This window comes from Melospiza melodia, chromosome 18 (genome assembly GCF_035770615.1).
Source record: "Melospiza melodia melodia isolate bMelMel2 chromosome 18, bMelMel2.pri, whole genome shotgun sequence".
NCBI classification, from domain to species: Eukaryota; Metazoa; Chordata; class Aves; order Passeriformes; family Passerellidae; genus Melospiza; species Melospiza melodia.
Genome location: NC_086211.1, coordinates 10,731,869 through 10,753,917, shown reverse-complemented (window position 1 = coordinate 10,753,917; position 22,049 = coordinate 10,731,869). Strand labels below are relative to the sequence as shown.

Here is a 22,049-nt window from a genome sequence, read left to right as displayed (position 1 = left end):
TCTCTGCATGGTCTAACAGCTACATCTACATTCCCAAATATCTCAGTTGTCTGCTTTTTCTGAATTCCATTTAATACATTGATACTTGCATCAGTAAAGCATGAGGAACATCCAGGGCTTTAATTAACTGAGTTCAGTTCTGAACTTGAGAAAGGTGCTGCTACAAACCATGCTATAAATAAAATTAAATTGATAAAGCTGATCACAAATCCAGACAGAATGAATAGCAGCTATGACAACTTGAAAAAAACATTGTTTTTCTTTTCATCAACTGTCATTATATTTGATTATAAATATAAATTCAAAACCACATCTATACCTACTCAAATAGGGCCAAATCCTTATTTGCCATTCCTGGCTATGTACAGTTTGTAGCTTACAGAACCTGAGCACTTCCTGCAAATCCTTGATGAGAATAACCTGGATTTTTCTCCTGCCCCCATTCTGGCCTCAAATGTGCTAATGCAGCTGCCAGGTTTGGGCAGGAGAGGATTTCAGTGGAGTCAGGCACTTTCACAGAGTTCTCTGGGAATAGGATTAGGCCATCAAGTGGGGATAACTTGGGTTACATGGTAGTTTGAAGGGTAACTCTTGCTTTAATTGGCAGCTGGATCTTCACTTCTGAACTGCTGAGGATGCTGTGACAAGGATAAATAGCACCACAGGACCTGGCTACGATTTCTGGCTGGCTGGACTTCATGTGAGCTCAAAATCATGTCCACGTTTATGGAAAAAAGCTGTTGAGAGGAGGGTATTACCATTGTCATTGTGTGGACAAAGGAATGGCCCTGTGGGGACAGGCTTCTGACAGCTTTATTTATAACCCTGCTCCAAACAGAGCCTGAGTCCTCCACAGCTGGCTGGGAGGGAACAGCAGACATGAGTTATGCTGGGTCTCTCGTGGCAAATCAAATCCAATAAGAAACACGTTCGAATGTGAACCTACAATTTTCATACTCTGTTTAAACCCTGATGATGCTCTCTTCTGGGATTTTCTGGGTGACTTGTAATCTTTAGCACAGTAATCTGCAGCAGCAGAAGTTGCACATGAGCCACTGTACTTTTAAAGTGATTCCTCACATTGCCTGCAGCTCCGTGGCAATCGCTCACTGCGGGTAATTAAATTGTCCTGGGCAGAGCTGGGAAGGACTCATGGCAAATGGAAAGAGGAGAAAAATTAGAGCCAGAGGTTCACTGATCATAGCTGATGCTAAAATATCTTTTTTTAATGGAACAATTTATTTTCTAGTTTATAGCAGTAGCTGAATTAATCAGCTGCCTGTGGCTGCCTTTGCATACAGAATCAGGGACAGGCAGGGCAGGGTGCAGGCAGGGTGACCACGCTGACTCTGCCACTCATAATCTCTCTTTAAAGACTCTGTTCCATTATATTTGCATTTTCTGCCTTACCACTTCTCTTTCCATCCCTGGTGATCTTTTTATTTTTATCACTTAGCCTTCCTCCTAAAATTGGTGACTCTTCTGCTAAAATTACCTGGCAGAGTTCAAGGTCAGGAACTCACCACTCAGCGTGGAAGGAGATGCAAGAAATGGTTTTAGCAAAAGTCTTCACCCATGGTAGTGCTGCAGCAGGCTGCTGCTCTTTAGCAGCTAAACACCCACCTCAAAATTAATTAATGGGTTTTTCCAAGGTTAGGCCTCTCTGTTCTTCAGAGCAGAACTGGAAGGTGAAATAACTGAGTGGCTTAGTGGCAACACACAGCAAGACAAAATAGGAGTTTCTAGTTTTGTATCCCAGTTTCTTGGTGACAATATGTACAAAAGAATCTTTGAAACAGGCTGGGAATCAAATAAATATTCAGCTGGAGAAACAAATTAGGAACAGATAGTTCCAGAGCTAACCAGGCATGCAGAGCCCTCTGTTATCTAGAAATTAGAGATTTCCATAGTCAGCTGAGCACTTCCCAAAGACTATCTTAATGTTTCCCAAGGTTAATTTGAGAGTAGAAATGATCTATAAATCATTATGATGTGATGAGTAGATAAATCAGACAAAAATGGTGGGATTTGAAAACTACTATTCAGGATACTGATAGCTGAATGCTAGATAAAATTGTAAAAACAATTGTTTATAAAGACATTTGTAATCTAAAGGAAAACTAGAATGGAAAGTTACTCTGTTTGAGGGTTTGTTGTTTGGGGAGAGGGGTTTGAGTGTTTCTGGGTACTTTGTAATGAGCCTGTTGAATCAATTTGTATATCTATTCTAGCACCAGCCTTGCCAAAAGCCTGAGCTGAACGCCAGGAGTCTGTGAAGCAATTTTACAGAATTCATTGGGCTTTTGGTCAAACCCAGGACATGGGTTCATTCATGTTTTCATGGCTTTAATTGGAGTCTCTCATAGCTGATAATACTGAGATTACAAAATGCACCTGGGGAAGAAGAATCAGTCCTGGCCTTTCCCACATGGCTGGTTCCGGGTGAAATGCCTGGATTTTGCTATGGAAATTTACCTTTCTTTTCTGTCGTCTCTGTTTCTTTCAAATACACATTTGAAGGATTTTCCTGCTCCAGAATACGCTGTCTCTAGTCTAGAAGATCTTTATATTGAGTGCAGTAGTCAGATTGATGGTTCTTTTACCCGAAATGCCCAGTGCCTGTTTCAATTAACACTCTGTAAGCATTTCCCCAGGTGCGGTGGGGTCTGTAGGGTGTGCATGGCAGTGATTGCCATTCCTGTAGAAAACCAGTCCAGATTTGCTGATCTGAGACCAGGCTGGCAGAGCCCAGGTAGGACTGGCAGCCTGGGAGTTCCAGGCCTGCATGGGTTCTGCACTCTCTGCTGTGCTCCCTGCAGCACCTGAGCTTGTACCTAAGCTAAATCATTTGGAATTGGAGGGGTTTTTCACTTTTTGGGAATTTCTTTACAAAATTCTCTACAGAATTCTCTGCACACAAATTCTCATTTACACAGGAGAAGCCCTTGGCTGCTTTGAGCTTATCACAGTGTTCCTGTTCTTTGTATTTACACACAAATTACTGCAAGTCCATTAAGTTCTCCCACACCACAGCAATGGCATGGTGGTGATTTATGTTCTAACTGTAACAGCAATTCACCAATTGACTAGAGTGTTTCTTGTCATGAATATTTTAATGAGTGCTATAGACTTTATATCTGGTGAAAGAATATAATTTTCAGATGTCAGCTCTTGCCAGATGACATAGCAGAAGAGAGGCACAAACTGTTCAAATGAACAAATGTCTAATAGACTGATCAGAAAATTACACTGTAGCTGCTTTTTTTCATGTTTCTTTGCTGGCAGACATTTGCTAAGCTGATGACCTGATTGACAGGTAACACTTCACTGCATTTGTAGGTTTCTTTGAACAAAGATCAGGGAAATAAAACAATGAAGAGAAATATATTTACTACTAGCAGAAAATCTGAAGGAACAGTTTGCATGTTCCTCAAGAGCTGTGTTTGCCAGGGAAAAGGGCAAAGGTAATGGGAATGAGATGATCTGAATATCCTTTGTAACTTTTGCTATTTGAATTGTCAAAGAGGAGGAAATCACTCAGAACTGACCCCTGGCTTGAGTTGCATGATGGAAGTCTTCAGAGAATGTTGGTAAAGAAGCACCAGGGGCCAGCTGGAGCCCCTCCCTGGGGAGGGAGGACACAGGAGGGACCCTGAGGGACAGGGCTCTCTTCAAGGGGTGATGTTTCCAGGGAGGCATGGCACAAACCTGACCTGAGCTGTCTTGGCAGACACAAGATTTACCACAACTGGTTTTTATTGCATGTCCCTATTAACAAGGTCCATGAGGACTTCACAGAGTGGCTGTTGGATATTAGGAGCAGATGTTTGTAAAGAACTTGGGAGGATCCTCTCCCATTTGTGGGTGTTCTGGTCACCAGGGTCTCTTGCAAGAGCCCGAAAACACAAGTAGCCTCTAACCAGGAAGACTTCTCTTTCCTCCTGGTTCCTGCTAAGGGAATTCCTTCTCCTTCAGGGTTACAGTGGTGGGAGAAGGACAACAGTAAAAGTGAGGGGGAAGATGGATAGCCGTCATTGTAAAGTTCTACCTTCTGAGTCACAGCCCTTTTAGGAAAAGAGGAGAATAATTCCTTTAGTTTTAACCGAATGGTTGAGGTTGATAGCAAGAGGAAAGATAGTTCCTGTCAGCAAGCAGAATTCCTGTGCACTGCAGGGGCTGAGGAGAGAGCAGCAATCATGTCCAGACAGCCAGGTCATTGCCACATGGTTATAACTGTGGCCAGGTTTGGGTGTTGATTCAAACTAATATAACTGTGGCCAGGTTTGGGTGTTGATTCAAACCAATATAACTGTGGTCAGGTTTGGATGTTGATTCAAACCAATATAACTGTAGTCAGGTTTGGGTGTTGATTCAAACTAATATAACTGTGGCCAGGTTTGAGTGTTGATTCAAACCAATATAACTGTGGCCAGGTTTGAGTGTTGATTCAAACCAATATAACTGTGGCCAGGTTTGGGTGTTGATTCATGCCAATATAACTGTGGCCAGGTTTGGGTGTTGATTCAAACCAATATAACTGTGGCCAGGTTTGGGTGTTGATTCATGCCAATATAACTGTGGCCAGGTTTGGGTGTTGATTCAAACCAATATAACTGTGGCCAGGTTTGGGTGTTGATTCAAACCAATATAACTGTGGTCAGGTTTGGGTGTTGCAGATTCAGACTGGTGATCAAGGCATGGAAAGCTCCATGTGTTCAGCCCTCTGATTTGAGCACAACTCATTGATGCCCATCTTCTCTGCAGGGGCTGACAGGTCCCTTCTGAGCATTTGTTGTTAGCCATGCCAATAGGAAATATTTTCAGGGCTCACAAAGAGGTTGGATTTTAAAATATTGAAGGAGGATGGGAAAAAAAAAAGTAAAAGGAAATTAAAAAGGACTGATTTGCACATGAATGTATTTTTTATCAGTTTTCAGGCTTATTGGATGACGGCATAAAAGATTAAAAATATCCTTACCCACTGAGTGAGAAATGTATGTTATTAATGCAGATAAACTTAATTGAAGCTACATGTCAGACATTTGAAATATATTTCTATAGAGGTTTTTCCACTCTTGTTGAGAAGCTGAAATTCATCATGCTTGGACTTGATGTTCCTGAAGCTGGAGAGGAAGGGAAAAGTGACCCCACAAGCTCCTGCTCACTACAAAGAGGGGAAGCACCACAGGGATGTCCTGGATGGAGTTGTCTGGGTGCCTGGGCTTAATTTCCTGCTATCCCAGAGTCTTCTGTGGTCTGTCTCCATGTCTGAGTGGCAATGTAAGGTGCTCCAGTGACAGGTGGGAGCTAGAAAAAGATTAACTATGACTGGATATTCAGGTTTTAAACTTTATTGTAGAAAAGACAGTGGTTTAATGTTAGGTATAAAAAGAAAAGTATATAAAGCAGGGTTTCAGTTTTCTCTTTACCCAATCTCTGATCAGACCTGCTGGATTTCAGGGAAATATATTCAACTTTTAGAGCCAAAATGTCTTCAAATTTTTAAAGCCAGCCAGTGTTTTAGCTAAGAGATAGACAGGACAGAGAGTATCCATCTGGTTTCCACTGTGTTGATAGAAATTACCAGATCATTGGGCTGGATTCTCCTACCTCAGAGTATCTGTAAAAGTCAATGTTGAGTGCCTTTCTCCTCCTTTGTGTGCTGCACTAGGGTCAGGATCAGGCTCCCAGGAGTTTGTTTAAATTAACAGCAACCTGAGTAGGCAAATTTAGCTCTGAAACCTCACAGCCAAATACTCATTAAACAAGGATTTGTCCTAAATGGGTGGGCTTCCTTATGCAACAATAAATTAAAATGTTAAACTGTATTAACCCAAAAGAAAATTGCCCTCCCTCCTCCACAGGAGCCTTGAGCTGTTGGGATTTTTCTCCAGACCTTCATTAAACACAGGGCTTCATTTTACCCGCATAGAGATAAGTGCAGCATGCCAGTTCCCATATGGGCAGGGCTGAGAACAGCTTTCTGCTTCATGGCTGACACCATTAAGTGCTAAAAACTCTCCCACATTTGTTTATTCACAGCATCACAAGATGCTGCATCCTGTGAATGAGCCTGTTTGGGCTTCAGTCCCCTCCTTGGAAACAGGACTTGCAAAGGATGGAGAGAGCTGGAGGAACTGGAAGTAAATTAAACACACACAAGATGTCCTGGGCTCATATGAGCCAGCAGCTCCCCATGTCTCAGCTTTGGGGCTGCAATACTGAGGGTAGGGGAGAGAACAAGCCCTTGATAGAGGTGCTGGGAGCTTGGACAAGTCTCCTGAGGTGTTTAACAGGGCTGGGTGGTGTCCCCTGGGCTGGTGTGTGCCCATTCGGGGCTGTGCTGCTCCACGGGCCAGGCATCACTGGCAGAGGAAGGAAAATTGCACTGTGGGATCCCTGAGTTGTGGTTTCCAGCATTTAGAAGGGTAATTTTGAGATGACTCCATTCTTTCTTTCCTAGGTTCCCAGGTGTTTAATTTTTGTTAAAATGACCACTGTGGAAGGGTCCAGGGCAGCCCTGGCTGAGCACATCAGGGCCAAAGCACAGTGAGTGCATTCCTGTGCTCTGACCCTCCAGTCACAGCTCTCTGACCCTTCAAGGAACAGCAGGTTCTGGAGGAAACACCGCAGAAAATGCCAGTTCTGGAACCCTACAGAAATTCCAGGCAGTAAAAAACCAGAGGGGATCCAAGTGGGTCATGATCCTGTGGGTATCTTGGGCAAGCAGGAGCTGCTCGCACAGGTTTGTGTCATAACCACCTCTGAGTTTATTTCATTTGCTCAGCTCAGAATTGAAGCTGCACCAAAACTTCCACACATAATCCCATGTGAGATTAGGGCTCGTGTCACTGATGTTAGTCAGTAACAGGAAACTGAACAATGGAGTGTGGATTAAAAATCAACCATGCATACCATTGTGTTTCAGCACTCTTTCAGTGCTAGCAATTGCTGCTTTTCCTTTTGCATGAAAAATGTTTCTCTGAACTGCAACAGTTGAGGCAATCAACAGCTCCAGCACTAAAAATCAGGCAGCTAAACCAGAAAATTGGGTGCAATTTGTGATCCGCACTATGTGCAGAGTCTTCTGCCAGAGTACATTTTATGGAGAACATTTATTTGGGTCATATCCCCCAACCTGGGATTCCTCAGGAAGACTCAGCAGGTTTTATCCAACTTTAAAAAAAAATAAAAATTTCTGCATTCAGGCAGAGAGGCATCAGCAGGGCCCTGTCAATCTTCCCTTACACTGAAGTGTTGAAAGACAAAAGACAGATTGTGCAGTGTTTCAGGAGAGAGACACGGAGACATCTGCACCCTCACCATGCTGACAGAGCCCTCTGCACGTCTAAAAGGGGTTGTTCCTGCTGGGAAAAAGGGCTTTTATCCAGTAACAGGGTTTCTAACCAGTTTTCTGTCCCCTCTGTCGTGTTGCATGGACTCTTTTCCTGCCTATGGCTCCCACCTGCACACTGCACCCTGCCAGCCTGTGAGCAGCTCCAAAGTGGCCACAACAGCAGGATTTGCACAGCAGACCTGAAAATAATGAGAAACACAGCCCCCCATTCTGCCATTAGAGTCCTGGCAAGCCCTTTTATTGCCCGTGGTGCAGAAGACAAAGAACACAGGTTGGAGTCATCTCTCAAGAAATGGGGGCAGTGTATTTGAGGAAAGAATTAAGCCAGTCTGTGTTTCCAAGGCAAGGCAGCTGATTGCTGGGTGGATTTCCCTGCTGTGCTGATCTGCTCAGGGACAGGGAGGTGCAGCAGCATGACCCAGGTCTGCTGGGGGGAGAGTGCACCTGAAAAGCAACCCAAATACCTTTGGATGATTAAATAAAACAGTGTTTCATCATAAACCCCACAACTGTTACTATTGGAATAGTATAATAATATGAAATATTATAATATATAATATATAATATATATAATATATAATATATATTATATATTATATAATATATAATATATATATTATATATTATATATAATATATAATATATATTTCATATACAATATATGAAATATTCCATATTTCATATATAATAATATGAAATATGGAATAGTAAAATAATATGAAATAACACAACATGCACACACACTGCTGCTTTTAAGGCAAAAAAGGGAAGTTTATTTTTTACTCTAACATTTACAGATTTCTGTGACCATGTTTGCAGGGGTCTTAGGATGAGGGAAGAGATGAGGATCTGACTCCATGTTTCAGAAGGCTTGATTTATTATTTTTTGATATATATTACATTAAAACTATACTAAAAGAATAGAAGAAAGGATTTCATCAGAAGGTTGGCCAAGAATAGAAAAAGAAAGAATGATAAGAAAGGCTCGTGGCTTGCGCTCTCTGTCTGAGCCAGCTGACTGTAATTGGCCATTAATTAGAAACAACCACACGAGACCAATCCCAGATGCACCTGTTGCATTGTACAGCAGCAGATAACCATTGTTTACATTTTGTTCCTGAGGCCTCTCAGCTTCTCAGGAGGAAAAATCCTAAGGAAAGGATTTTTTATAAAAGATGTCTGTGACAGATTTCTAAAAGTGACAGTGGATTGGAGGGTGAAAGTGTCACCTCTCCAATGACGCATCAAAATTCTTCTCTTCTATAAAAGAATGCAAAACAATAAGTTATTTACAGAAAGTGTGTGAGAAAGTTTGTTACAAGAATGTAAACATCAGAAGGTTTGGAAAATCTTAAAAAATCAGGGTGACACACAACAACCAAAAACCAAAGCAAAAAACACCAAACAAATACCCCAAACAAAAAAAATCCCCAACAACAAGACAACCAAACCACCCTCCAAAACAAAACCAAAACTCCCACAGTTTTTACTGAACTGGAAATCTGAGTATTTGCTGTGATCCAAACCAGAGTGCTCTCTAAGTTTTGTAGATAGTCTAAGCCACTCTGTGATGCTGTGATGCTGACTATTTTCTTCCCATTTGGCTTCCAGCACTGCACTTCATGTCTCACAGTACCATGCATTTGTTAAATTGTACCCCGCATTATGGTTAGAATTCACAGCTGCACCTCCACAGTGAGCACATCTGCAGAGACCTCTCCCACATCCCTCTCCTTCATTTCTGAAACTCTCAGTGCTTTGGCCCATCACTGAGCCCAGCTTTAGCCATACATTCACAGCTTTATGATGTGTGTCTGATCCCCCTGGCCCCCTGCACCACCCCATTAGCTTGCAGTTTCTGCTCTTTGCTCTTGTACACAAAGCTGAATTCTCAATTTCTGCTGCTGATACAGAGCAATGCTGCTGTGCACCTGCTCTGTACTCCAGTGAAGCCACCCCAGAAGAGAAATGAGAGTTTCACAGCTGTTTTAATGAGCACTGTAAGGTTAGCCTAGCAGGTTACAACAGGTAGTAATTGTCTGCTATTACATGGTGATAACAACCTGACCACAGTGTTGTTATGGTAATAGCATCACAACATTATCTTAATATGCTGAGGCCAAATAAGGTCTGTATTGCCTTATCTTAGAGGTAATTTATTCCTATGAATTGCACCATGAGGCAATGCCATGGGGATTCTGCAGCTCAGGCAGTCCTGAGAGAAGTTTGTGAGTGCTCACATGTGATGAACATTTGAAATAGCTGACAGAACACCTGAACTCCTTGGCATGTGCAGTAATTGATTCTTAGGAAAAGTCTAAAGCTGTAAGTAATCCATGCACTTTTCTTTTGGTCCTGTGAAGATACAGGGAGAGTGGGGTCCCACTGCAGAGAAGGGAGAAAAAGCACCTCAAAGTCATTAAGAAAGTCCCAAGAAATTGGACTGTGATAATCTTGTTTTCAGTCCTGGTCACATAATTCATCCTTAATTTGAGATGTCACAACTGTCCTCCAAGTTTCTGCTGGAAATGCCCTCCCCTGCTGCAGTGGGGGTGGCAGGACCATGTCCTGCAGCAGAAGTGCCTGTGGTGCAGCTCTCCAGAGCCAGGCTCCAATTAGCTGCACATAAGCTCCAGAAAAAAACCCTTTACACTATGTGCCAACACGGTGGTAACTAATTGCATGTGACAGTGCACTAATTGTGTTGTGCCTTTGAGCAAGTGCAGAGCCTGAATGGAGATGGTGACTCCAGCTTTGCTCTCAGCACAGGCTGGGGAAATCTGTCTGCAGTGAGAGGCACCAGGCTGCTGGCTCCTTCTGAGCCTGGAGCATCAGGAGCACCTGGAGCATCCAGGAGGATCTGGAGCATCCAGGAGCACCTGGACCATCCAGGAGGCTCTGATCTATCCAGGAGGCTCTGATCTATCCAGGAGGATCTGGTCTATCCAGGAGGATCTGGTCTATCCATGAGGACCTGATCTATCCAGGAGCACCTGGACCATCCAGAAGGATCTGGACCATCCAGGAGCACCTGGAGCATCCAGGAGGACCTGGTCTATCCAGGAGGATCTGGTCTATCCAGGAGGATCTGGTCTATCCATGAGGACCTGGTCTATGCAGGAGGTTCTGGACCGTCCAGGAGGATCTGGAGCATCCAGGAGGATCAGAACCATCCAGGAGCACCTGGGCCAGCCCAGCTCAGCTGCAACAACCCCACCTGGCAGGGGCAGGAACACATGAAATCTTTGTATTGTTATTCCTAGATTTTACTGCAGTCAATACCAAGGTTTTGGTTTCTTTACAAACATAAGGTGCTTTTTTGGCTGGTATTTTTTGGGGTTTTTTTTTGGTTTTTGGGTTTTTTTTTGGTTTTTTTTGTTTTTTTTTTTTTTTTTTGTTTGTTTGTTTGTTTGGGTTTTTTTTATTTGGTTGGTTTTGGGGGGTTTTTGAGGGTTTTTTTTTTGTTATAGACATTCTCCAAAGAAGGAGTTTGATAGGTGCTGACAAATAAACCCAGGGAAATGAGATGTCCTGCCATTCTTCCCCCCACAGCAGCTCTGTACCTGACTGATGGCCTGGCAGGAATTACTGATAAATCCTGCTCCCCAGGTGAGCCCCAGGTGGGCAGACAAGGGTCCTGGGCCCATTATAAATGACGCCAGTGTATGGAAAGAAGGATGGTCAGCTGAGGGAAACAGGGATTCAAAAGAGGATTTGCAGGTGGCTTTGTCACTCCTGGCAGCGCTCCTGCAGCTGTCATTGCCCTGGAACAAGGGACCACAGTGCAGGAGACTTTTTTAGGGACTTGTGAAAAAAAATTTCATCAAACTAAGTTAACAAAAGCCCCTGGATCACACTGACATTGCTGTACAGGCACAGAGGATTGAGGACATCTGGGAGCCCAGAAGGAGCATTGCAGTTGAATACCATTGCCCATCAAGTTGGTGAGCAGAGACAGCATCAAAATTCAGGATTTGTGATATTTCAGAGAATGATTGCAAAAAAAAGGCAGATGTGTAAAACCTAATAAGCTATGTGCCAATGCAATGTCAAAGTGAGCATGAAATATTAATGATATTTTAAAATGTACATATACATTCAATTTTGATACAAGTGGTAAATCATGTAATAAAATAAAGCAGAATATTTTACCTGCAGTTGGAAAGGAATTTACTACAGTGTAGCCTTTAGTAATAAATGGTAGAAGGAAGCACATCACTCATAAACATTCCTTTGTGAATGGTGGAGTGCTTTCATTTATGAAAAGGTTACTGTGGTCAAAATGATCCATTCTGCACAGCAGGACACAAGCACTGCTCTGGAGGATTTCAGTCCTTCTGGAGAAAAGAATCACATTATAGTGTGGGAAACAGCCCTCAATCTGACAAACAGGTCACCTCTGTGGGTATTTTCTTAGAAAAAAAACCCAAACATTTTCTACTTGTCATAGTTACTTGACTGTTTCTCAGATTGCAAACTTCCCTGATCTTTAATAAAATGAGTTATGTGTTTTATTATCACTCCCCCTTCCTAAAATTATATCCCAAGGATTTTTTCCAGTTTTGTAAGGTTGATTCCAAACTATTAATGACTTTTTTTCCCCAGTTCTTAAAGAAAAAAAAGTTGTTGGGGTGTGCCACTGCACTTGAGGATTTTTACTTTCTGCTACATTGCAATGTATTCATTCAGCAATTGCTGCAGCAATGTTAAAATAAAGGTGTAAAAAATTATGGTTTTCATCTAAGAGGAGAATTCTTAAGTCATACTATTGAATAATTTTTGACAGAAAATAATAACAAGTTCACATGAGGTAAATAAGTAATGTATTATTATTAAATATAAAATGTAATGCAACGATAATTCTCGTGCCATTGCAGATGAAGGCTGGCCCTGCCACAGAAACAAGGCAGAGAGGCTCTCAGGATGCTCATGGATTTGTTTGGCTGTGAGGGCTCTCCAGCTGGGCCAGGGCTCTCTGTGCAGGTGTGCAGGCACAGAGCAGGAGGGCTGCCTGGGGCAGGAGGGAAATCCTGGCAAGAGGCAGCAAAGGCAGCGAGTGCTGGGGTGGGGGTGATGCTGCAGCCCAGGCTCCTGCCGCCTCCTCCATTCTGTGTTTGTTAATTTATGTCTGAACAACCTTTTCCTCTTGAGTCTGGCAGAATAAGCATCGCTCCTCTCCCTGTGAAAGCTCTCTTATCAGCGATGGCTCCTCAGCACCCTGCAGATAAGAAGCCCAGGGGCCCCCAGCCTGCTCCCCTGTCCTTCAGCCAGAGCTGCTCCTGCTCCACAGCCCTGCAGGTGTGTGGGAAGCAACTCCACAAATGCCTTTTTGCATAGAAATGAGAAGCTATTTTAAAATTAGATTACTATCATAAAAAGCCTTGCTGCTGCTTCTCATCTGTTCTACCTTTCCACTTACATTCCTTTTATTGCTGCTAAGCTTCTTACCATGCCAACGTCTTTTAGGTGCGTGATTAAAAGTATTTTAAAATATCCAAGCTGTACTGAGTGATAGCAAGTTGAAAATAATAAACTCTAATTTGAAAAATGAAAAGCAGGTAATGCATTATTTAGAAAAAACAAGTTGCTTACTGGAAAAAAAAAAAGATTTGTTTTTCTTTATAGCAGAGTCTGGTCTTTTGCTGTTTTATTATCTGATATATTTTACCTGTAAATGGCACATTTTACCTCTATAAACATAGATTTTTTTTTTTCCCCAGCAACTTAAAGCATCCAGAAATGGGCCTTTCATTTAGAAGAACATGAAATTGAGGTACGAATAATACCTGCTGATGTAGCTGTCTGGTACCAAATCACATCACTCAGCCTGGCTGTCCTCATGCTCTGTGCAGACTCTGATGCTTTTTGCATTTAGACAATTTCTCTTTGCTTTTCTATTAAAAAAAAATGCCTTACCCTGCCAAGGCTTGGCCCTTTTGGGAGCATGCAGGTGCCCTACTGCACTCATTGCAGTTGGGAGGGTAAGGCTGGGTTTGAGGAGAGCTTTGGCCCCATGCTCACCAACCTCACTCCTGGTGTTTGTAACCCTGCAGATAAACCAGGGATGAGGGCAGGAGGAGCTGGTCAAAAATCCCAGTGGTTGCACAGGAACTTGCTGAAGTTGCAATAATGTAAAGTGAGTAGGAAGTTCAAATTAAGGTAATGATTCTTTGGGGTTTATTTATTCATTTTAATGTATGTAAGTGCACTTCTTCTTTCATAGCCATGCAAAACAAAGCTGGGGTGGGAAATGGCACTGCCCAGGAGTTTCACTGCCAGCACCTCTGTGATTGCTCTGCTTGGTGCCTTGGAGTGCCCACCTAGAACAGAGGCTGGCCAAGGACAAGAGAATAAAAGTGGGTGTTTATTAAAGGCCTTCAACAGATGCACCTTGGGCAGTCAGAAACCTCTGAGAGGGGCTACACCCAGGATGGACGAGGGTCATGGGTTTTTTAGACAGATGTAAGATTGGTCTATTTGCATATCAGAGGTTAATTGTCCAATTATTGCTTCAGGTAATGATGTCAAATTCCCCCAGTTTGCTTCTCCTCCCCCAATTCACTTTTATTTATACGTTTTGGGGTCTGAGGCCGAGGCTCTTGTTGGTTCTCAGGCCTGGAAGGATTGTTTTGTCTGACCAAAATGTGAAGAGAACTTGCTAATGCTTTATATGGAATTCAGAGTTCTACACTAATGCAGTGCAGGATTGGAAAAATATAGATGCTAAAACTTAAGGCATCAGTATGGGATGCAATCCTTGGGAAGGAAAGAGGGATGAACCCCTTCCTCCAAGGGCCACAGGCAGCACAGGCCTGAGCTGTCAGTCAGGGAGCCTCAGGCTGTCCCTGAGATGCACAGGGATCCAGCTCTCCAAGGGGAATCCAGGCATCCAGCTATGAGAGATCCCTACATCCAGATGCCTAGATCCAGCTCTATGAAAGGGATCCAGGGATCCAACTCTCAGGGGGATCCAGCTCTCCAAAGGAGATCCCTGGATCCAGCTCTCCAAGGGGAACCTGGGGATCCTGCTCTCCGAGGGGGATTCAGGAATGCAGCTCTCCAAAGGGGATCCAGGGCTGTCCCACAGCCTCAGCTGGAGCCTCCATTCCTGTGGTGCAAGTTCTCCAAGAAGATTAATGCAAACTCCAGGTGCAGCTGCCAGTGATAAATAGCACCATGTGTTCAGATACAAACCTCCATCTCCATCCCACTATTTTTAAGAGGTCTATTAGCAACGTAAGCACTCGTGGAAATAGTTTTACATTTTCAGTGTATCCCTGAATAGATCCCAGTGCCTTGGTGCTGACACATGTCTTTTCATCCAATCATGAAATTTAGTGCAGGATTATTTTAGCCTTAAATTAAATTAAGCTCATCTGTTTCAGGGCACTTTTCTTTTATGACGTTACTTCATTTAAATCCAGATCCCAAAGCAAAAAGGGAATTTTTCATTTATTATTAGAAACTCAAAAGGAAGCTCTGAAGAAGATCCACAGTGTTAAAAATTGTAGTCTTGGTGTTCTGCAGAGAGAATTGATAATCAGGCTGCAGCACAGCAAGTAATAAATACCCACTGCATTTCATTTCAATTAAGCATTTCATTTCAATTAATTACTCAGAAAAAATCTATCTAGCTTCTTTCCACACTGCAGACTATTTTCCCCCAGAACATTGGCTTTGTTGAAACCATGGACATCCATTTGGAAATTCTTCATTAGCTAGCACGGCCTGCTCAAACCTGGGCCAAAAAATACAATATCATATAAAAAAACTTCCATGGCTGGGCTTAGATGTTGCAGCTACTGTTGAATTTGTATTGAATTCAGAGGGAATAAAAGCAGAGATTGTCCCTTAGAGGGAACTTCTGGTGAAAGTGCACAATTAAATAGCAAGGCATGCTCTTTCCCATGGTTGTAGATGATATTTATGCTCTTAGCATTGCACAAAAGCTTTGAAGGCTGCTTGGTGGAAGGCAGATGTGCAGCTCCAGCCCCTTCCCTGGAAATGCAAACAGGTCCTTCAGCTGCTGCCAAGCAGGACAGGCTGCTAAAATACTTGATGCATTTACACCTCCTCAAGGATCCTGTTATTTCCTGTAATTGAAACTGTGTCTGAAATTGTTTGGATGGCACATAATAGTCAGAAAAGCAGCACTAGATGCAAAGACGAGAATGTAATGCCAACGTGAGATGAGGCTGGCTCTGGGTCTTGTAATAATATATATCATTAGCTATCCTAACTGACATAAATGAGAGAATAAAAATGCTATTTCTCTGTAATAGTTGAAAGAGGAGAAAATATCATGCTTTTCAGGAGCTTCTGTACCTTAAGGCAAAACAGCTTTTTAATGCTTTTCCTTGGATTTGATGCTAGTTTTTTCCCCATTACACGGCTTAATAAAAACAAGGTTCATGTGGCACTGAGCAGCACAGTTCCAGAATGCTTTTATGTCAAATAAATTAATAGCTTTTTAGGTTGCCATCATGTACCTTCATAAACTGTGTCTCCCATGAAAATTAAATGGAGGTGAGGAAGCACACTGGCAAATCCTGGCAGAGCTGGGCGAGCACCTGAAAAGCAGAGGTTCAGTTCCAGCTTAGAAAGTGAGCAGATAGTCTCAAAAAGGCTCTGGATCCACACAGAACATGGGCGTGGGCAGGGCCAGCCAGAATTGTGTGAAAGGGACCTGCATGACTGGAAAATCAGTGGCTAGGAATAAACAAATTACATTTCCCAGTGACACTAACATAAGGCTACAGGAGAGGGTCAGGTACTTTTCTGCATTTGGTTTTCAGTAGCAGTCTCCAGATGACTCCCAATAGAGAGCAAACTAAAGTAATTAATTATAGAGATATGAATGGGTAGAGGAATGAATAGCAGAGGAACTGGTCCTGGCAGTGATTAGAACAGTTCAAAATGTTTTGATATAAAATAGTCACTTTAATTCTGGATTCCATCTAAGCAAAGCAGATATTTCAATTTATTCGGTTTTCCTTTATTTCTGTTCTTGCTTTCGGTTTGGGTTTTTTTGGTTGGTTTTGGTGGTTTTTTTTTTGATTGACCATTTCTCATTCTGAATATCCCAATTCAGAGGAACTCAAGCCCTCTTGCATAGCTATATCAAATCACTGAGACCTCCATGTTTGTGAAACACATTTTAAAAACATGTTTTAATAAGGTTTTTGGTTTGGATGACAAGACTTGGAACAACCAAAGTGGTATAACTGAAACAAATGGTTCCCACAAAATATTCTGCAATGAGACCAAATTTCATGATCCTGAATGGGTGCTCCAAGTTGTGCCCAGTTCTGCAGTTCCATTCATGTGCTTGCTGTTCAATATTTGCATTCAATTCCACACTGTATTTATGACTCCATTTCTTTCTGGTTTTAATCTCCTCCAAACCTTTTACAGTCTTTTAAAATACTTCTCTGGCTATTTCATTCCTCTCATGGCTCCTGATTTTCGCCATGGTGAGTTGGCAATGCCACAGGACGAGCAGGCAGTGGAATCCAGCCCCTCCTTGCAGGAGCAGAGGATTCCAGCGTGTCCCAGTTTCCCTGCTCATGGCAGGAAAGAGCCACTGAAATGAAAACACCAGACCTGAATCAGTGGCAGGCTGTGGGCTGACCACAGAAACTGTGGTGGGTGCAAGTGCAGAGGAATCACATCCCTGCAAGTCAATAAATGTCATTAAGGGTCTTTTGTTCTTATTTATGTGACAGTTAAATGTATGATCCCCCTGAGTGTGTGGGAACAGGATCAATGATGAACTTCAATCCACACAATCACTTCTTATGTGAGACATAACCTTGGCTATTAGCTCCCAGATCAATCAATAACCTATTATCTCGTGAGCTAAGAAATAAATACTGCCTTTGGCCACCATTAATTAGGACAGCCAGGGAGGTATAGACCAGAAGATGTGTGGTGTTGTTGTTCCTGATCATTTGAACCACAGAATGGAGCTGAACTGAGAGGATTTGGTTTAGATGTTTTGTTAGTGGGTGGATTTTTTTCACTTGTTGGTTTGTGGGTTTTTGAGAACGTAAAATGGGTCTTTTTCTAATATGATCCATTACTTCTTTTAAAAAGAGCAAAGTTTTCACAATGCAGAATTGGGTATTTTCCTTGACTTGAAGCAATTAGGGCTCTGATTGTAATTGTAATGTACTGAGTACATTAACTTATCCCAGCCAAAACCAGGACAACCCTCCAAAGCACAAGGAACACATGAACAGCACACTCTTCCAATAATAAAACGATAACTCACTGTTAGTAAATGAAAATCCTGGTAATTAATGGAAGACAATATGTTCTAATGCTATTCCAGTTTCCATATCAATAAAATCAGAGAGCAGTCACATTGTTCAATATCCCCATTTGTTGCCACTGGCCCTCAAGCCATCCAGTTTCTCCCCAACATGAACTTCTTGACCACTTCTCTGTCTTTTAGTGCTGTGAATTCATCATGTGTTTAATGACAGACACAAAACCAGTTGCAGCAGGATGTGATGTGATGCAAAGACAGTCAAAAAAGCTGGCTAGCTCACCTTTGCTTGTAACACCAAAACTGGTGCCCACTCCTGGATAATTAACTAAGTTAAAGATACAGCATTTGTGAATGTGCTGGACATTTATAGATTTTTGTCAATGGTTAGCAAAGCCTTAAGCTGTACAGCTTCTGGTTGCTTTTCTAAACATTTTCTCTTGAACATGATTTATGGGGCAGTTTTTGCAGGATGAAGCTTGGAGAAAACGCATTACTCACAGAAATCAGGAACAATTTTTGAACAAAGTCTGCCCATGTGTGCCCAAGCTGAGAGCAGAGTGCCCTGCTCTGATCACAGGGTGAGACTGGCAGCGGCTGTCAGTGCTGGGACAAGGCTCCTGATCTTGGCACAACTTTCTCTGAACTTCCCTTTTAGGTTTCATAAGCAGTGCTAAATTCTTTATATGTAAATTCTTTCTATTTCTTTATGCTCTATATCAAGGGCAAATGTAAAGCGATTTTATTCTTTTTTAATCTATTGAGTCAAGGTAAAATTACTGCAAACTTTGCTCTATGTGCACCAGCTAATAAAGATTAAGTTTATTACAGCACTGTGAATTTTCTCAATGAAAGCACTCCCTCCTGCCCATGAAGGTCAATCATTTTTCAGGATCAGGGTGGGAAGGGAGCAGCACAGGTGGGGCTGATCCCACTGAGTCCCCAGGACATCTGTTCCTGGCTGCTCTGGGCACACAATGTCCACAGTGCCAGGAAAGGCAGGAAGCTCTGGCTGACCCTGTTTACACACAAGCTTTGTGTAGGCATTGGGAAATAGGTATCAATTCAGCAGTTCCACTAAGACAATATTTGGGCTTAGGGCTGAAATAAATTCCATGAGGTCCCAGAGCTGGACACTGCCTGTGCCCTACAGACTCAGAGTGGTCAATGAGCAGCCCTGGGCATGCAGGCCTGGTGGGTTCTAGGCTGTGCAAATATCAATCCTTTGCTACTCTTTAGTTGCTTTGAGCCTCTGACCAGAAGCCAGTTTGAGTCAGTCTGGGAGCTCAGCACAGAGCAGGGCTCTGTGGAACAGGGGCAGTGCAGCTTTTGCACCAGAGAGAGACCAAAACCAGGGATTTGATTTGGCAGGCAGGGGGATGTGGCTGCATCTCCTGAGCCATCAGCTCTCTGAAGAGAGGCTGTTGCTGCTGATGACAAAGGTTTATCACAGCTGTGCATTTTCTGTTCCTTTCTTTTATGCATTGGGTTTATACCTCCATATTTTGCATATCTCACTTCTCAGATCCCCAAAGATCTATTTCCCACAGCACTACTATTAATATTTAATAGGAAACAATCACATTCTTGTCTGTTGAAGCCAGAAACTTCCTTCATGCTCTTTTAGGGATTGCTGAGCATTAATTGACTTTTATGTAACACCAGTTCAATGCTTCTGATTCTATTGTGGAGGGGAGCTGATGTACAGAGAATAACACTGCAAACTTCTGGCCAGAGATAAGCAAGGTGAACTCCCACTCAATGAGAAGTGTTGTGCCATGTACAGCAACATTTCAGTTGGAAGCCCTCAAACAGTAAATTACACAGCACTCATATATCTTCAACAAAATGTACTTTTCAGTACTCAGGAATTTCACAGTGGATACATAAATTTAAGCAACCTTTAAATTCCTTCTTCCTGTACTCATGTGGGTGTGAAAAGTCAGAATGGGAATTTCTTCTGCAATCATGTCAAGTGAGGAAGGGAAGTTGATACATATTTATATGCATACACATGCATAAACACCGTTTAGCTGTTTCAATTTGCACTTCTGTAAAAAATTCTCTGACTATGAAAATTTTGGTTTCAGTGCCTAAGAATGAAATCTGTCTTAGGAAATCAGCAGTCTGTAGGAAATCTGCCATTTATCTTCAAAGGCTCCTCAGTGCCATTACAGACCTGATCTCTTGGTGACCCTTTTTGTCTGAGCACCCAAACCCCTCACTCAGAGCCATTACTGCTGGTAAAGTACCTGATGGGTTTTTTGATGCCTTCAGCAAACATTCTTCTCACTTAACACCTCATTTCTGTTATCATCCTAACAGAAAAGCTGCAAGATTTCCACTGAGTGCTGCAAAGTCCTCAGTGCTTCTCTTCTGCCCATTGCTAGATCTGTGTCTGTGGTCCGGTCTGGCATTGGGTGAGCTGGCATTGATCACAGCACTGTAATTGTCATTTCTGGTGCTGTTCAGCATCACTCCCTTCTTATTTAGCAGAGAAAGAAACCCCCAGGGTGTGCAGAGCCTCGCTCAGGTGGAAGAACATCAGAACATGGGCCCTGAGGACTGGGACACCTGGGGATGCTCCTCCGGAGATGCTCCTGAGAGCCAGGAAGGCAAATGTCCTCAGGCAAGTCTGGAACACCTCCTGCCCCTGGGGACAGGCAGCCCTGAGACACGGGATGAATTTAAAGTTTGAATTGACTCTGCTTGAGGTCAACAAAGTGAAAAGAGGGAGTGAAAGAGTTTTGTTTTTATTGTGAGTCACAGGTGCTACAGGTCTGGAGATTAAACACAAAGAGCTGGGGCTGGTAATTTATGAATATATATTTGACCTTTCTGCTGCTGAAACCCAAACGTTTCATGTGACTCAATTGCACAAAGTGGTTCTGATGACCTGGGGAAACCCAGCTGGATAAAAACAAAAGAGCAGCAGATAATGGAGCTAGGGCTGTATTACCCAGATGTGAGTCAGACAGGATTGAGGCACACAGCTCATGGCCTGAGGAAAACAGGCAAGGGCAGGAATTTCCTGGGGCCTCCTAAGGACAGGAAATTCACACCAGAATCCCCCTCACCTCTCTGTACCATGGAGCTCTCAGGCAGGTTAGCAAGTGGGAGGCAGCTGCTGGAGGACTCACATCACAGTACTGAAATGCCAGAACAGTTTGAAATGATAAGTGGCATTTTATATCTCTAAAGGTGCTGCTCCCAGTGTTGTGGGAGTGCTGCACTGGCAGCTAAAGGATTGACCACATGGGCTGAAAGTTAAACACACTTGGGTTCAGGACAGCATGGCTACATTACACCCATTTTGTACCATGAAAAGAAATCTCAGCCAGCATCTCTGCACCTCTGAAACACCAGTTTCACCAGCCTAAAGCTGCTGTGAATCAAATCATCTGCAAGAAGGCATTCAAATCGAAGGAAATATGATTGAGAGCTGAAAACTGTTAAGAGACATTTTATTTGATGTCCAAAAACCCAAAAATTCACAGTAAGGATGAAGAAGTGTGTAACTTCAACAAAGGCAAGCTGAGATCATAGAGGAAGTTAGAAAAAAAGCAGCAGTGAAGCTGTAACAGATGGAAAGCAGGCGACTGTGAAAATTGTTAGTATATATTAGCAGCTAGGAGCTATCTATGAGATGAGAGAGGCTAAATGACACTAGCAGGAAGTTTTGAGCAGCTGAGCTGCAGGAACTGATAAAAATGACAGATATGCTGGTTGTTATTGCGTGAAGTGGGGAGAGGTGTCAGTGGTGATGCAGTGAAGGATGGAGCTGAGGCTGCAGGTGCTGCCTCTCGTCCCAGGCTGGCTCCTGGCTTTACCTGGCTCCTCATTTTGTGGTGTGGATGCACAGTGTGCCCAGCCCCGGGCCCTGCTCCCTGCAGGAGGCACTGCCTGCTGAGCCTCCTCAGAAATCTGCCCTGGGAATCTGCCCTGCCCCTTGGGTCCATGAGTTCCTCCTCATGCCCTGGGAATGTCTCACTTGCTTTGTCCATGGCAGCAAAGCTCTGACGTGATGGACAATTCCCAGCTTCCATCAGAAGCTGGGAGGGTTAGGATGGAGCTGAGGAGGAGCTGTGCTGCCTCCCATGGTGCTGCACCAGCTGAGTCACAAAGGATGGATGCTGATGCCATCTCCCCCTCCTGCAGCCATGCTTTAAAATAAAGCAGTGACAAATAAAATGCTGTTGCTGCATCCTGGGCATGGTTTGAGCTGGGTTAGGTTGCACCCAGCTTGTGGATGTGCAAGGATGGCAACAGGAGAGCCAAGGCAGAGCTGGGGCTGAGGGGAGAGACTCTGCCATGTCCAGCTCCTGGGGAATCAATCCTGGGCACAGCTCAGGCTGAGCTGGAGTCAGCCACACTCACTGTCACTGTCAATGTGACCACTACAATGCCTGCTGGTGGCTTTAG

The 22,049-nt window shown here is 43.2% G+C and overlaps 3 long non-coding RNA genes across 3 annotated transcripts in view; 2 read left to right on the top strand and 1 right to left on the bottom strand.

Moving 5' to 3' along the window:
* The window catches only part of LOC134426411 (uncharacterized), a 58,587-nt gene that overhangs the window by 11,603 nt on the left and 24,935 nt on the right, over nt 1–22,049 (bottom strand). The window lies entirely within an intron of this gene.
* Nucleotides 1–22,049, top strand: part of LOC134426412 (uncharacterized) — a 205,823-nt gene that overhangs the window by 171,428 nt on the left and 12,346 nt on the right. The gene's annotated exons all lie outside the window — the stretch shown is intronic.
* Nucleotides 12,445–13,498, top strand: LOC134426413 (uncharacterized). Its single transcript, XR_010029982.1, has 3 exons — nt 12,445–12,655; nt 13,078–13,130; nt 13,411–13,498. It is a non-coding gene; the product is annotated as an uncharacterized LOC134426413 (long non-coding RNA).